The sequence below is a fragment of the Aulostomus chinensis genome, chromosome 3, assembly GCF_037954235.1.
Source record: "Aulostomus chinensis isolate RoL2024-O1b breed Wild chromosome 3, RoL_Achi_v1.0, whole genome shotgun sequence".
NCBI classification, from domain to species: domain Eukaryota; kingdom Metazoa; phylum Chordata; class Actinopteri; order Syngnathiformes; family Aulostomidae; genus Aulostomus; species Aulostomus chinensis.
Genome location: NC_141322.1, coordinates 26,880,516 through 26,898,533, shown reverse-complemented (window position 1 = coordinate 26,898,533; position 18,018 = coordinate 26,880,516). Strand labels below are relative to the sequence as shown.

Genomic DNA, 18,018 nt, shown 5'->3' with positions numbered 1-18,018 from the left:
CTTTGAGCTCAAATTACAACATCAAGCAAGACATACATGTCCAAATCAGACACGAATCTGGAACCCCTTCTTTTCATTTCACGTCAACTGTCATCACAGCCTATATTTAGGGCCTAGTGAACATTAAGGGATTGCACATGCATCAATGTACCCTTGTCTTTTTTCACTATAGCGCCCCCTTGTGACAAAACTTAATGAAACTTTGTGGTCTTGGTCTGCAAGCTTGAGCCTGATTGGTTGCTATTACATTAGGCATCCAAGCAAGGCCAATCTTGAAACATGATATTGTTACATAAATTGACTGAAAATTAGCACTAGAAAGACTGATAATGATTACGATTAAAATCCTGGAGTCCCTTTATGCTTCACTGATGCCCCTCATATCAGAGAAGCAAGTGTTAAACAGTCCAGGCTTTACCATCGCGGAGCACAAACTCCCCCTCAGTATAAATGCCCCTGTTTAAAAGGCTTCAAAGGGGCTCTGTATCACCACCTCTTGAAATCCCTGTTCTTAACTGCACTTTCTGTGGGTTTTTTCTTTTAATTTGTACTCCTCTGTACTGTATGTCATTGTATTTTGTACCTCTACCCCTTGAAGACTCTCAGTTATCCAGGTCATAGTTTCTCTTAAGTGCAGCACTTAAGAGATACCAATACTTTAGTTTATCCTATTACTAGGCTCACATCATAGACGACATCTGAATTTGAATGAGACCAAAAAGGGGGGCATGTCAAATTATCATCTGATGCACCAATCCTCTCGTGGCCTATTTTGGAAATTCAAGCTCTATAATCAACTTTTACAGATTTTGCTCCGATCACATTTCTTCAGGACAGAGAAATGCAATTTTTGAACTCAACATAATAAAAGCAAAATAAAAACAAGCGGTCGAAAATGAGTTTTCTCAGGAAGGCGGCTGGCACCTCCCAACGATAAGGTGAGATGCTGAGGGTGTTTGAGCATCTAGTCAGGATGCCTCCTGGGCCCCTAGTTATTCAGGTATGTCCAGCTGGGAGAAGGCCAATGAACAGACTGATGACCAGGTTGGGAGATTATATCCCCACACTGGCGTGAAAACACTGCGGGATCCCCCTGGCTAAAGTGGACAGTGATTAGACAGTCAGGGGGTCCCCTGCTGGAACTGCGACCTCTGCGACCTGACTCCCGGTGGGACTGAATATACAGTATACATCGCATAAATCTGCTTTAACTCCCTAAATCAGGAAAAGGGGCAAGGGTGTCAGAGACACCTTTCAGGCTGTGGTGCAAGTGGTATCCTTTTCAATCTCCTGGCCAGGCACACATCTGCTTACAGTCAAACGGGCAGACAAAGTCTTACATCTCCTCGGAGCTTTCCTCCTTGTCTCTTCACATTTTCGTTCCACTCTGTTCTGTTCTCTCTCTCTCTCTCTCTCTCTCAGTTTATGAGTGTGTCTCCTACTATGATGATTGAGTACATCCTTCCCTGCCCTGATTAGGTCAAACGCATTGATCTGTTCAGCTTCAAGTTGAGTGTTGGGCACCCCAAAAGCTCTCAACTCAACCTTTTGTGTATGTATAGATCAGACTGGACTCTGGCCAGACAGGCTATAAATCACAGCAATGTGTGATGTATAGTTACAGTCCTTAAGTGTAGTAGTTTCCAAAGTGTGGGTCAAGAACCCTGGTGGGAAGAGGGGGTGGCAAGATGATTTCAAGAAAAATATATTGATTTTATTTTAAATCATCAAAAAGGCCCTCGTTGTTTCTTCAGTTGAAAAAGTGCTTGACTGTGTTTGGTTGGGTCTATTAGTGCATGTGTGTTCAATGTTTGTACATTTCAACCACCTCAGGGAGACTGAGAGTTACAGCTCTCTGCCAGTGTTATTATGGAGCTCCTGAACTAAAAGTTTGGGAATTTGACCGAGTGCCCTCACTACAGCTGAATATGCCCTCTGGCTTCCATCCTAATGAGGCTGGCTATCTGGCGTTATGGTCAGTGAGTGTGTTTAGTACCCTGTGGATCTGGGCTCAAGACCAGGGTGGGGTGACCACTGCTCTCACTACACCCAACATTTCTTTATTGGGCAAAATATATATAATATATATATAATGATAACCTGAGATTAATTCCTTACATTTGACTTAGTGTTTCAGATAAAAGCAATCAGAAATTCTATGGTGGAAAGCAGCCTAAATAATTGATATTGTAGTGGGAAGATGTAAAATGAAGTGATGGTGTGAAGATGAAGAGCAACTTACAATAAGGGATTATTATCTTATCTGATGTATTTGGGGCATGAGTTACAGGGCAAACATCTGATCTCTTCTCATCAGACGCAGTGCAGGATTTCCTTGTTCTGAAGACAAAGGAAGTTTTGTCAATTACACAATCCTGTGATTATCTGTCTTTCTGTTTACAAAGATCTAGATTCTATTTTGCACTGGAGTGTACAAAATATGTGTTCCACGGCATATTGTACTGTAGGCAAAAATAAGCATCCTCCTCCAGTCATTTCTTTTTTTATTTAGAGCCAAGGGGGGCACAAATGTCTGATCCTCCTTTCCAGGCAGCTTGCCCTGGTTCTTCGGTTGTTAATGACACTGAAATCTCACGTCTGTAACAGAATGATTCTCCCGAGCCAGACTCCCGCTGACAAACTTGTTTTTGCTGATACAGAAATGTAGTTTCAAGAGCTCTTTTCACTGTTGCCTCTCCCTCATATCCCTCAGAACATGTCCTCAGAGAGCATGTGGCAGGAGAAGAAAAGCAACTGAGTGGGGGTGATTTGTGTAAAGAATGGTGAAAGGAAAGGGCAGTTTGGTGTAATTAGTCAATGTCTGCAGGTTTCTTTCGGAAGACATGACAGGCAGGTTGGAGTGTTCTTCAAAAACAGGTCAGCCTTGACTTTGAGAACCTGACTGGCGACAGGAGGAGGAGGACAATTCGGAGAGGATGCCCTCTGTGAAATTAGGTTCAGTACACCGAGACACTACTGTCACACTGGTAGATAAATACCTTTCAATTAACAAATCACATTCGACAAAGAGGCAACACTGAAGTACTTTGTAACCAAAACACATCATCTCGGTAATAATAAATTCAGTAGAATTAGGAGAAGAAAAATGGAAAGTGAAGCCCTTCAAACTAAAGAGGTAAGAGCACAAAGGGTTTTCATTCATATCTTCCATTTTGATGAATAACTTTGCTTCCTATATTACAGTTAACTGCATTTCTTTTGCACCCATCTCACAAATCAATGGGGTGATGATAGCATAAGTGAAAGTTATACCAGGAAGCCATGTGCATTTTAAAGTACTGCATTTGAAAAGGTTGGTTTCGTCATCAAAATTTGAGAAAAAAAAGTCCCTCAATTTTGCGTTAAGCGTTTCATGCTTGCTTGAGGTACATAAATTTTGTCTTTTTTCCAAAAAAAAAGAGAAAATATGTAAAATCAGAGATTGAAACCTCTTTTTCTGGTAAACTCTGGATAAAGCAGCTGTTCCCCCTGCTGAATTCCTCATTATTTGTCTCCATTTCTCACTGGTAGACAGCTGGAGATGACAAGAGAAACCTCTTGCTTTGCTACAGCCATGCATGTATAATGTTGCCAACACCACCATCTTATGGCATTACTCAGCCCAATTAATTTATTCCAATCCAGTATGAAATACACTAGGGCTGAAAACTGGCAAAAACAATATTTGAATGCACTAAATATCAACAGATATTCACATTTATTCAAATACATAGTATAATATATCAATAATTTGAAGTATTGTTTGATTTAAACACTACTGACCTTAATATATTCAAATATGGATTATTCTTTGACAGCTTTGGAACACAATTAATGCACATTACCTTTATTTTTAATTCACTGGTCAATTCAATGTAAACCCAATGACTGTCTGAGCCACCTCTTCTTTCATCACATCTACCCTTGTCTAAATGCGATGCACACTTCTTCAGTGGGTTGCTTCTCTCATTTATTCACAGAACTACAAAATTAGGATCAAAGAGGCATCAATCCAACCTGATAGGGATGCTCTCTTTCTGTGTTCATAATTGTTAAGGCCACTAGATGGCATCTGTACCTTTAACTATTAGTGATCTTCATTTTATGAAATTACAAATTATTCCATCGCTTTTCTTGGGAACAGTAAGTTAAATTGATTTCTTACATTGTGATGTTCTATGGACAATAATACGCACTTGACAAAAGAGAAAATAAACCTAGCGGCAGAGAGCATATATGTAAATACAAGTTGTGGCTGTAGTGTAGCAATTCAAACAGCAGCGTTCTCTTCAGTTCGGACCATCAAGTGCAGCAAGTTTAGCTCTTCAAATGTCGTCTTAGGACTACGTAGCTATGACATAGTTACAGTAGGTTCCATCCAAGTGGCACCAGCCAAGCAGGACACAGACACATTAAATATTTAACAGCTCTGGGCAAAACTACACCCCTGACAAGACAAGGACAACAGGCCCTACTTCGGTGGCCTGAAATGCCCACAGTCACATTTACATTTCCTCTTTCTTGAAAAGGATTAACTGCACTTTTGATTGTTTTGTCTTTTCTGAAAGCTAACAGATAATGCAGAAACAAAAAATCATCAGTAAATTCTTTCTTAAAGGTTCTTTGACTCATCAATTATTTAACAAAAGCAGCTGAAGAGCAGCCTTCTACATTTGAACAGAAAAAAAAGACAAAGATTTCTTGAAGCAACACTACCTCTTGCCGTTAGCCAGAGGAACTGGCTGCCCGGTGTCTCAGGTGTCGTTAGAGAGCTTTGTCTGATACGCAAACAACTTTGAGTTTTAAGTAAAACGACATGAGTTTCACAGCATGAAGGAATACAGAAAGTGAAACCAGCAAACGAAGCAAAAATTTTGATTTGATCTGCTTTTATCTTCATGACACTGACCATTATTCTATTTCACATTGTGCACACGTTTGCAGTCACAACAGTTATGCAGCAGAATTATAGGCACTGCAGTGGCAGCCACTCTTCTGTAGCCAAATGCAACAAATGAGATTTTCTCTGTCTGCCATAAAATGCAAGATCATCGGGGGTGCTGACATTGTATAACTGGCCCATCAAAGACAGAAAGAGTCCAGCAGGAACTCTGGAGACTATTCCTGTCCTCCATCACACGGCCCCTCTAGATCTGAATGTCATGAATTTCACAACTCCTCTCCGGGCCATCATAACAGACGAGGACGGAGGTGGGGTGGGGTGGGGTGTATGGGGGGGGGCAGTGAAAATTTTGGAGATGTAGAGAGGAGAAAAGAAAGGTTGAACACGACAACAATCACACGTGATCACATAAATTTCACATGTGCTTTGTTCTATAAGGTTGAGACTGACAACACAGGTATATATATATATATAGCATGATTGGGCATGACGTGACCCAGTTGCCTTCATTTCTGTTTTTACACACCCAATTTACAGTCAGTAGAGGCAGTGCAGACAAAGAAGAAACACGAGGACACAAATCACACCAAACAGAGAGGGAGATTCTGTGTATGTGCCCTAAGAGCAATGTAGAGAGAGGGCACAACATGGCAATTTACAGCGTGGCTACACACACAATCGCACTGGAAACCCCCCCAGCAGGATACGTAAGTCATCTCCTCTGAGGTGAAAAGCAGGAGCAGAGGCCCATTAGAACAGAGGGGGAGAGGAAAGGAGAAGAGACGAGAGGAGACGAGAGGAGACGAGAGGAAGCGAGCTTATTTTTCATGTTACATCTATTGAGTCGAGGAAGAGCAGAGAACCCCGTGGGGCACATCCTTGGATTAATGACTTTGCAGACAGTAGAGCAAGTGGAGACTCAGTTAGAGGTTGACTTTGATTTATCCACATGAGAGGACTAGACAGGGAACAAGAGGAGGTAGGCAGAGATTTTCAATCTAGCAGCCTCATCAAAATAATCATTCATTCAGACCTCAAGGCCTGTGCAGTGTCAACAACCTCATGACCTGCACTGGCTCTTTCGACCTTCTTCTCCAACCCTGGCTTTTGCTAGAAGCTTTCATGACCCTCTACTTCAGGAACCATCCAAAAATAATGATCAGACATGATCAGGACTAGTAGATGAAGGATGCGGCAATGTGTAGAGGTGTCGCTCCACAGAACAACTCATTTAAACACACAAGACACAGGAAAACACATTTGGTTTTCATCCTAAATGACTTCAGAGTGATTCCAAGGGCTTAAATAGTCTCTGGAAGAAAAAAAAACACATATATCGTAATAGATTAGACCGCCGTTTGAACCGCATGGTTGCACTTGTTTACATATTGCCCATAAAAACAGGAAGAGAGGAAATGTGTAATGATAATGTGATGGCTAAGAAGATGGAATGAACAACTGCTTGTATGTTTTGTGATTTGAGCTTGAGATGATGTGGGAATTACATTTTACAGTTGCTGTCAAAGGTGGCACAACATCCGACTGGTGGAACTTCCCAGTCAGCTTACTCTCGTGGACTATTGCAGGTTTCTTCTAATCCTTCACCGTTTCTTGCATACTTCAAGACATAAAAATCAAACGTTTGAAATCCAGGAGAAGGTGAATCCAATCCTAAATATGCACAAAGTAGTCAATGGAGGACATTTTTATCTTGTTCCTCTTATTAATAGAATGTGCTATATTTAATTGGGGACTGGTACTCTGCAAATAGCTTGTCACTCTCCATTTAAAGAACTACTGAGAGTGAGAAAGAATGTGGCAAAATGATTAAAAAAAAGTGTCAGATTATGTAATCAGATTATTTTAAAATATTCTAAATATTGAGCGATGCTAAACTCATTCTGTCAAAAATGTTTCCATGAAAGGGTCAGATTTTGTCAACTTTATCTTAATACTTACATGATTAAATCATTATCAATCAGAAGAAAAAATTTGTCACAGGAAAAAGTTGTAAAGTTCAAACTTTCTCCAGATCCTTCTTCTATTTGTCTCAGAATTTGATCATAAACTCATGATGTGTTTTGGACCACTAGTCAGTTTCTCACCTAAGGCATCTGTCAGTGATGGTTAAATTATTCATTTAATTGAGAAATTCATCAGCAGTAATCTGATGAAGAAAATCATTATCTGCAGACTTTCTGCACATTGGAGGAGGTAATGGAATTCATCACTCCTTTTTATACTGGCACTGAAGTGATACTTGAGAGTTGAGGGAATTTGTGGGGAAAAAAATAAAGATATCCACTTGACTTAATTTTACAGTGATACCTGAGAGCTGAAATCCACATTACCTTCAGCTTAATTCCAGAACACGTTTTTTTTTGCACTGAACATGGACAGAAGATGTTTCTGATCACGTTCTACCTTGGACCCATTTTGGAAAGGGATCGCTTTAAGGTGAGTTTGTAGAAAGGGAAAAATAATAGCAGGCTTTAAATCTGAACCTATTCTTACTCTACAAAATAAATTAAATCAAATAAATCATATGCAATAAAAGCATTTGAAGAGGACCGGTCTGGTTCTCAAGAAGTCATCTCATACTGAGCAGCTGAAAGTGCTAGGAGACACTGCCGTCTCCCAGCAACACCAGACTTGTGAGACAATGAATGTATTGTGGACATGAAGCAGCAGGTTCAGTACAGGAACAGAACACATTGAATCCTGCTGAACCTTCTGTCAGTCTGTCACTGTACAGTCACAATGTGTGGAGCAGCAGTGTTCCAAACCACTGAGTATGATGAGTCAAGATCCGACAACACCACACGAGCCATAACCAACACTATGTTGATGCCTATAAAATGAGGGACAACAGATCCATTACTTTTTTATGCAAGTTATTTCAACTGGTCAAGGATTCTTTTCTTACTCTTCACATTTACTGCAACTCAGGAACAAACAGTACAGAACACAATATTAATTGTGCTTTAAAGGAACAGTTCAACCAAAAATTAAAATTCAGTCATTATCTGCTTCGCCCAATGCTTAGGTGAAGTTCTTTAGTTCACAGGAAAAAGCACCGCAGTAAGCTCACAAACAACTGAAGCGAATTTCAAACGTGAAAAAAATTCAGACTTCAGAACGTTATGCCGCATTTCAGTTTTTATTGTGTTTTTTTTCCCCCACCTTCATGAACTTCAGATGTTAGGAAAAATCAATGCAAGACCTGTGAAGCTTCAGAAGTGTTTTTGTTATAATAAAAAAAATATACCCTCATGCTGATGGAAGGTTGGCATGAGGGAGCAGATAATGTCTGAATTTTAAATTTTGGGTGAACTATCCCTTTAATCAATGAATTTGAGAGAAATATGACCACATTCATAAAACACTCATATGTACAAAACTGTTATTTAAACCCTGATTTTAGTCTTACAGAAAGGAAGCAAAGCCAGATGGTTGTGTGTAACACTGGGCTCCTGGCACCTCTTGTCACTGATAATCCCTCAGACTTGCCTCGGTGTTAACGTACACTATGCAAGAGGTACACAATAGATATTGAGAGTGTGGAGTTAGAAAAAAAAATCAGGCTTCAGAGTCCTTTCTGCAAGACTAAACTGAGGGTCCAAATATCTTCAGGTGCTTTAGAAAAAGTTCAATAACATTTCCTGAATGAGGTCCAATGTGCCTACGGCACAATCCTGATAACATTTATTCATCTGCGATGAAGCTTAGTGGAGGCTTTAGGCATTGGGTTGATTCCATTTATTAATGAAGACTTGGAATGTATCAGTTAAGATTAAGATACAGGAACTTCTAATAAGTTTCCCTCAAGAATTAAAAGTTTGCTAAATTTATTTTAACCAATTTAGGTTTAAATTGGGCCCTAAATGAATCACTCTGCACAGAACAAATGGTGATAACTGTGCATGAAGGTTCTTTTTGGCCCCACATCAGCAGTGTTTCCATAAATTAACTTCATATATTCTGGAGTGAAATAGCTGCTGAAGATTTGGGAATGAGCTTTGTGGTCCACTGTGAGGTTCAGTCTGTGTGTTCACAGCCCGCCGCTTCTTGGCAACCGCCCTGTACTTCAATTCCAGCATCAAAGGGGAAAGCAGCTCTTTCATTTGCCTTTGTTCCCACTGTGGCATTTCACCAAATCTGACAGTACAGTGTCCAAACCCCGCTGTGGCCCTGACCCTTTGAGGGCCGCCAGACTCCAAAACACTAAAGCCATTCCTCTCCGGGACGATGCATGTTAACCAGTGTTTTATAAGACAGGCATGCCTCACAGGATTAACAGGCTCATTAACATCATCTTCAATTTATCCATCATCTGCATATTTCTTTTTTTTTCTTCTTTTTTTTTTTACATTTCTTATTACCATGACAGCAATTATTAGTATTGGCATTATCATGATAGTTATGATTAGGTCTCAGACAAGCTTTTCCAGCCCATCCATCCAAATAACAACAACTCATGCAACTTTTACCACGGAACTAAGATGGAGTGTGGCCAGCAACAAGTGAGCAATATAACAGGAAGTGGGCCATACGGATATTGCGGGTAGGTGTCATAAAACATAAAATTAAATTAGCCTCTCAATCCTGGGCTAATCAGGTGTTATGGTGCCTTGTGGGAGTCATACTCCGTCCATGACACAAAGTTACAGGATGTGGAAATGAGGGATCAGGCTGCCAAACAGCGGGCAGTCCAGATTTAGTATTAGAAGTACTGGCACATTCTGAAACAGAATTTTCTATGCTTTGAATGTTTGATTCTTTGTCTCAGCATGAATAAAGTATAAAATTGAATGCAACTGCTCAGTTCAATGATGAAGGACTGACCTGCATGCAGCATTGGACCTTGGCATGAATATGCACTGCGAGCAATGCAAAAGTGTGACGCCACTGCACACAGATCAATGACACAGGGCTGATATACCTTTCAAAATTGTGTGAAGAGAAAAACTAAATCACAAAAACCAAACAATTGAAATGAAATAGAGGGATAAAAAAAAATGCAGACAGTAAATGAAAAAACAAAACAAAAAAAGATTTAAAAAAAGAGAAATTGAGAAGAAGGTCTGAGACCCTCAGCGAGGAGTTGCACAGCTACAGGGGCTCCCAAAAAAGGCCCTTTAAGTAGTCAAAACCATTATTAGGATCCTGCTGGATAGCCAGAGGCCAGCTGTATTTACTTGCTACTAACTGATTGTATTTAACTCAGACTATATTCAGCAGTTCCTTACCATATTACTTTCCTGTTCGCACCACCAGACCCTTTCACTGCTCACACTGTTCCTGTCAAATGACTGACATTTACTGTACTTGTGTTACTCTGCACAGAATAAATCTCAATGAACTATTGTTGCTGATATGTGCTCTGTCTGGTTCGACTCAATGTGCAATGACAATAAAGCATTAACTTGAATTTTTCAGTCGCACCTTCCTTTACTTTCTCATTAAGTTCCTGTATGCCCATGGGACGTTGATTCTCTGTATGGACACAGTTGAGACAAACCAACCTAATAGTGCTGCTTTACATAATTTCAGATTCCATCATTATACATCAAAACAGACTGTCATGAGGCAATTATTTAGAGAGTAGGAATAGTACGCTAAAACTACAGTACCTCTAAACCATCTGTAACCAATTCATGTCCACAGGCTGCTCTACATGAATTCCTTTTGATAACCGAAATAAAATTCTTACCTTTCAATTGACTGAACCTCCCCTCAAACTGCTTGGAGCCCCCCTGGGGAGGCCCACCTTCCACTCTGAAAACCTCAGATCTAAACCAATCTGGTTCTAAACAGCTTCAAATATCAGACTACCACCATCATTTCTTTTTCTGATTAGCTGAGAAAATAACTGAGCATGACTCAGCAAATTATAAGAGATTCACTATACAAATTGGAAACTGGAAAATCTACTTTATGGAACATAATAAGGAAAAGAAACTTCCTTATCAGTCAATGCTTTTAAATTCTGTGGAGAAAAAAAAAGAATTATCATGTTAGACCAACTAAAACTTAGTCTGACTGAAGCAATACTTTTCAAAGTCAGGCTAACTCGCTACATTTTAGGTGAGGATTGCAAGCACACGCTTCGGTCTTATCCTAATTTGCCTTGGCGCCCTGTGCATGTTCTTGTCATGGTCAAGGGAGTTACCACCGTGGCAGTTGCTACTGCAAAAAGGAACGCTTTACTGGACAGAAGAGGACATGAACTTCATGTTGCAGAGATGCTTTTTGCTAAATGTGACGCAAAAGGTGAACCAGAGAAAAAACTCACTCTCATCTGACACACAGCACGCCCACCAACAAATCAAATCCTCTCTGGTTCTCGTATACTGGGTCAAGGTGGTCGAACTGTCGGTAACTGTGCATATAAACCCACTGACTGGGTTTCATAGTGAGTGCTGTTGCAGACCGTTACAAACACTACAACAACACTCATAATAACAGATCTTTACCATGCATCTTGACCGGGTACACTGAGTATTACAGCATTTTTGTCCACAGTGACACTCAGTTCTGCACTCTTAGACACATTGTTGCTGTTGGAAATCATTTCGAATACATGTGGTTCAAAGTGAACATGCAGAGAGGAGAGGGACGTCAGGATGAGGATGGAAAAGGGACAACAAAACAGGGCCACATCCAATGCAAGGGGGTGGGGACCCATAAACATTTAATTTTTTTCAGGAGAGAAAAAAAAAACAGCCAGCACTCCCTTGCCGCCGTGGTTTAGCTCCGGGGTGCTGCTGCTCTCTGTTATTTATCAGCCTCTCTCCTCCTCCTTTCTCTCTTTGAGCCCTTTTCCTCCCATACCTGTACATCACCATTACCTTTCCCTGGCCATCTTCACAAACACAAGCACTTATATTTGTTCCAAAGGACACAACATCTGTCCTGATTTGATAGTTCTGTTGTGTATCACTGTGTCTGCTTTGTTTCTGTTGTCAGTAGAGTTTTCTGTACTCTTTGCTGTGGCTATGTTTGCCTAATGTGTGCCACTTCGTGTTGGTCTGTTACATTGTGCACAGACAGGCACGCATGCATGCACGCACGCACACACACACACACACACACACACACACACACACACACACACAAAAATAGAGCGAGGAAGGAATACTAATGCTTTAAATTCACTGTATCCTTGGTAACTGGGTCCTTGAATAAAGAGCGGTATTTAAAAGCATGTTAATACAAATGCTAGAAATTATATGAGCCTGAGGACAAACAATTACAAGAGGAGTACACTCTTTTTTTTTCATCATTAGAGGAATGCTAAATATCTAAATAAAACATTGTGCTAAGTATTTTAATGAATGCTAACATGTATGGCTTAGCTCATGCTCTACTGCACATGAAACAAATCATTTTTGATTTCATGGTATATAAATTCACATTTCTCTTAACTCGACTGTAAAATAGACATCCTGCAAATGGACAGATTTTTTTTAAGCAAATGTTTATGAAGGGATAGCTTTTTATTATGCCTGGTTGCTTAAAAGGCAAGTTGATATCACAATAAATTCTCAATCCACCATTTGGACGAAGGCCCTGTAATTGGCCACTTTAATGAGAGATGTCACATATTAGAAGAAAGTAAAGTTTAATCGAATCTTTGGTTGAATAATTTAATAATAAAAATTTAACAGATCAAGTGTGTTGTTATTCAGCAGGCAAGATAGTTTGTTCAATGTCCGGAAGAAGGAATTTATTCCTGAGCTGCTTCCTAAATAATAAATATTCCGATTCCAATTCTTTTAAGATGTTGGAGATTCACTTGTGTTTAAATTAAAACTACCACTTTTTCCAGAGCTATGAACATCTGTTTTCCTTTGATTTTCTTCTATCTGCTGCTAGTCAAGCTCACGCTGATGCAAGCTTCTGCAACCTGCCAATCAGGAAAGCACTCACAAGATAATCAATGAGACAGTCATGAGTGGGTAATTTTGGAGCCTGCAATATTCCTCAGAGAATTCCTCACAATGCATAGTAGAGCTTGTAATGAGTTTAACCCAGAGTCATGGAGCGTCCCTGAGCGCTGTCAGGCAACACTGTAAGATTATCAGAGAGAGCCCCTTCAGCACAGGGTTTATTAAGCGTTGTCTCAGACAAGTGGAGTCTCATTGTCATCTGCACAGGCGACGCATTCTGGCTGAAATAAGATTTCTCAGGGCTGGGCAAAGAATTTCCAACTGAGATTTGAGGCAATTCCCTGCTGTCTCTGAGCTTCATCTGATCATCGTGGGTTTAATTGATGACTATCTGCCGCATACAGACAAAATTTGACATCTATTGACTGACATAATTTAATTATCACATTAACAAGAACAACCATTATTGCTCAGTGTCTGTACTCATTTTCTGTTACTCACTGGGGACCTTTCACTTTATTTGACATCGCAGGGACGAGTACTCATGTCACAGTTTAAAGCTCCTTTCATGAATTCCCAAGATGTTTCACAAAGTAATAAAAAAGCAATAAACATGGTAACTATAGATACGACAAGGCAGGCCTGTCACTGTGACCTTTACCATTTTTTTTCCAAGTCATTCTTGAGGCCAAGTGGATATTTGTATTCAAGGTATTCAAGCAAAATTTCCTCAAGGCCTTCCATAGATACTGCATTAATGTGAGGGGATAGTAACCTTGACCTTTCGTCACCACAACCTTTTAAGTTTATCCTTGAGCCACAGTGGACAGTGGAGTAAAATCTGAAGAAACTCCCCAAAAATAAACAGCAGTTAACGCATTGAGGAGAATGGTGACAGAGGGACAGACGTACATCCATCCATCCATTTTCTACTGCTTATCCTGTTAAGGGTCGCGGGAGCCTATCCCAGCAGCTTTCAGGGCAAGAGGCGGGGTTCACCCTGGACAGGTCACCAGTCCATCCCAGGGCCAAGACATCTAGACAGACAACTATTCACACTCACAGTCACACCTACGGTCAATTTAGAGTATCAATCAGCCTCGTCCCCTCTTGATGTCTTTGGACGGTGGGAGGAAGCTGGAGTACCAGAGAGAACCCACGCAGGCACAGGGAGAACATGCAGGCTCCACGCAGAAAGATCCCGTGCTCCAGCCGGGGCTCAAACCCAGAACCTTCTTGCTGTGAGGCGACAGTGCTGACCACTGTGCCATCCTACAAACAACCCAAAATACAGAATATTGAAAACATGAGGGATGGGTGGATCATAGGTTCTGGGAAGGGGTGTTGATGTGGAGGAGGTCAGACAATGGAGAGATTTATATGAGGACCAGGATTTTGAATATAATGCAGGACTTGACAGGAAGCCAATGACAATAGATGAGGGTGGGCGTAATGGGTTCATGTGAGAAACCTAGCAGCTGCGTTCCGCACATACTGGACCCTGTCCAGGTCTTTGCCAGACAGGACTCATTACAGCGGTCTAAATGGGAGGTGATGAAGGTGTGTATGAGGGTCTCCACCACAGTCAGCTAGCAAAGGCTGAAGTTTAGAGGTGATTTTCAGTTGATAGAAGGTAGTTATTGACTTGATGTGAAATTAAAAGACACTGTAGAGTCCAGAGTGACACCCAGGTGGACCACAGGGGGACAGAGAGGGTAGTCATACATGTCCAGAGGCCAATCACTGCAGCAGTGCCTTGGGACAAACAACCATAAATTTTATCTTGTTAGAGCCCAAGCACTCATCATTGCCAGAGTTATTATTTTTATTTCTTTCTAAATAAATCTACGTTTAAAGGGCTTATCTTTCCCACAGGTTCATGAAACTTTGCAAATGCGTCAGTTCTGTTAAAAATGTACATATTTAATGGGTCTTATATAACAGTGCCCCCATGAGATTTAAAAAAAAAAAAAAAAAAAACCAGGAGCCCTGGCTGTGTGTTTTCACAAAATTGAGTAGGCAAATGTAAAATAACAAGACCTATAAAAAGTCCATTAGTGCTACAACCTCAATGGGACAGGAAGTCTGCCAGATGTATCTAAATATGCCGTTATTTACTATTTTTTTGCCATTTTAGAGGTTTGTTATAAGAGGCATCAGATTCTCTCTAAGTTTGGTTACCTCTGACTTACCATTCACTTTAACTGATCTGCAGATTACTGCGACGCTGTTTTTCTGTGAAACTTCAGCAGCGTGGTTATGAGTTTCGAGTTAGTGTTGAGCTTCAGTAGAATAACTGCATATGTACCGTTTCTCTTCCATTTTATTGTATATTATTTCACAACATAAGAAAAGAGAACAAAAAAAAACATAAGAAATTGGGAAAAAAACAAACCTAAAAAGGGGAATTATGACATAGAAATGCAGTATGGATGCATGTCGGCTTTGTCTTTATCACCATATATTCCACAGATCTACAGCATCGTTTTTGGCTGTTTATTTCAATGAATGGGAGCCAATGCAATGTCCTAACAAGTATAGCTGCACAAACCTGTCTGCGTGCAGGAGAATGTCTGAAAATAACACAGTCTGAATGACGAGATATAATCAATCGTAATGATAAAATAAAGGTGAAACACAGACATTTAATCTGGTTGGAGCATTCCTAATCACCCATTGCTGAGTCACAGCACACCCGGGATTTGTGGGATTTACAACTGAGCTGCACTTCAGAAAAATGCATCCTATCTCTTTGCATGCTGCAGACAATTTAGGTAAATAGCCACATTAGTTATCGTACTGAGACTACCACTGCATGAATGGGAAATATAATCACCTGCTTGTTGTACGCAGTCATCCAGAAACCTACTGGAGCAGATGATCCCACCACATTAGCGATGAAACCACATTTGTACCATTAGAATTTATATTTATTGTTAGCTATTTCGTAAGCTAAGTTACAGACGCAGTCTCATCCATGCGTGCACAGCATATCCCGTTTATCAACTACATTCACAGAATTTGAAAACATGACACACCAGATTGTTTGTTACACAAAAACATCTGAGAATCCACTTTCAAGAAATACACAGCATGCGACTGGATGACAAACTGTCTATTGCTTCCATCCCAGGCTAACTTCATCCACTCCGCACCAGGAGGCCACGCTGCAGGACCATAATTCACACCAAGTTTGAAGATGCAAAAAACTTCTTCAGTATTTCATACATCACAAAAATATCTCACGAATATATGTGACAAAATCCTTGTGCAGTGAGGTAAAACAGCCTCAGGTGAGTATTGAGGCCTGACAGATAAGTGCAGGATAAAGATGTTCGCTCATTGTCAAACACTGCATTTAGCGTGTCATTGTTACGGGATCACTCAGGAGCCAGCGTATAGACCAGCACACAAATCTCACATCATCATAACCGCTGAGTGTCTGAATGCTTCACAAACAAATACTGACAAGTGAGAGTCGGCCGATAAAATGATCCAAAACATCACCTCAGGCTCAACTGCGGCGTATGAATAAAGTTAGGAGGCTGAATGAAACCATGTGGCTGAAGAAACAAAAAATCACCAACAAACAAAAAGCTAGACAGAAGACATAAGCTCAACACCACTTGCATTTGTCATTTACATTCTAAAATGTCAGTTCTGACAACAAACTGAAGGCCAAACTTGTGACAAGTTTAAATAATCACATTTTGTACATGCTGAAAAAAGTATAAGAAAGTGATGTATTTCTGCACTTTTGAAACATTTGGCAAAACCCATCAATCATATAATGGCATATCGTTGCAGCCACAATGGAACACTATTTTCTTAACATGAAGCAATAACTGGCCGGCGATATCAGTGCCCTAAATCTCATATGTAATATACCAATCTCTGTTATTTGACAATGACCACAGCAGTCTAGTCATTTCAATTGGATTACACTCTTTTTCACTCAGACCACTGTGCCACATGCAGCTGTGTTCTACAGAGGATTCTGAAAAACACAGGGGTGGAAGGTGACCCTGTGTGAGCAATACAACCTTTGAGACAATCCAATTTGTCATATGATAGATAAGCTAGACCCTCTACTGCCACTGCTTACTGCAGTTTAACCCAACAGCTGAAGTCAGCACCTTCATAGCAATACATGCTTGCAGCACACAAGAATTGTGAAATGCTAAAACACAGGAGGAAATGGATCGATAGCCAGTTTGATCAGACGGAGATTCTCAACAGCCGTGAAATAGCTGCTTCCACGTGTAATTGACACGTAAAAAAGTGAAGTCAGTCGGTGAAGTTTGTGAATAATAATAGTTCTCTGAGGTGTTGAGCCCACCTGACATAAATGCTTGTAAGCATTCTAGTCTGCAGCCACATCTGTCACACTTGAAAGGGTTTTTGGAGCTGAAAAGATTGCAAACGGAATCAAATGAATGCTCTCATGTCTATTATGTTTCAGTTTACAGTCATATAGTTTTTTCATTCCTTCTACAAGAGGCTCAAGACTTGCCAAAACAAAAAAATACAGGGCTGAATAGGGTTGGGTATTGTTTGGATTCTCAATATCCATTCCTGTTCTAAACGATTCTCGATTCCGATTCTTTGAGATGGAAGTTAACAGGTCACAGCCTATTTATCAGGAGAATTTTTTTCGTTCGAAAAAGTCTTCACACGGGCCAATTTATTTCTTCATATTGCCAGTTTTAGTCAAAAAACAAAGACCTGCAGCCCAGATGGATGTATATGTATATGATGTATGTACAACTCTGCTGGCTGGGGTCACCAGGTGCTTACCATAGCAGCAGCAGGTTGTGACTGGCTAACGTTAGCATCACTTTGCGAGTGTTCAACAACTATAAACAGATATAAACAGTCGTCTATCACTTAAGCAGGTTTGTTAAGAATGAGACCACCATAATTTTCACCTACCAGATTCTGTTTGCAACGAGGAGTTGCTAACTGATGATGAAGGTTGACTGTCCGAAGTGGAGGAAGCAACGGGAGCAGGAGAGCAACGCCATGAGTTGAACACAGTCCACCCGCTAATTGCTACACCATGCAGGCGAAGGTGTTTCGTCATGTTTGTGGTGCATCCTCCTTTGGCAGATGATGGTGTTTTTTCGCAGATGTTGCACTGTGCTACTCCGTCCTCTTTCAAATTAAAATGAAGCCAGACTTTCGAGTGTTTTTTGCGGTCCACGTTCAGACGACTGATATTCT

General features: G+C 40.5%; 1 protein-coding gene across 10 annotated transcripts in view; it reads right to left on the bottom strand.

The window, feature by feature from the left end:
• LOC147268447 (rap1 GTPase-activating protein 1-like) overlaps positions 1-18,018 on the bottom strand; it is a 101,383-nt gene that overhangs the window by 60,509 nt on the left and 22,856 nt on the right. The gene's annotated exons all lie outside the window — the stretch shown is intronic.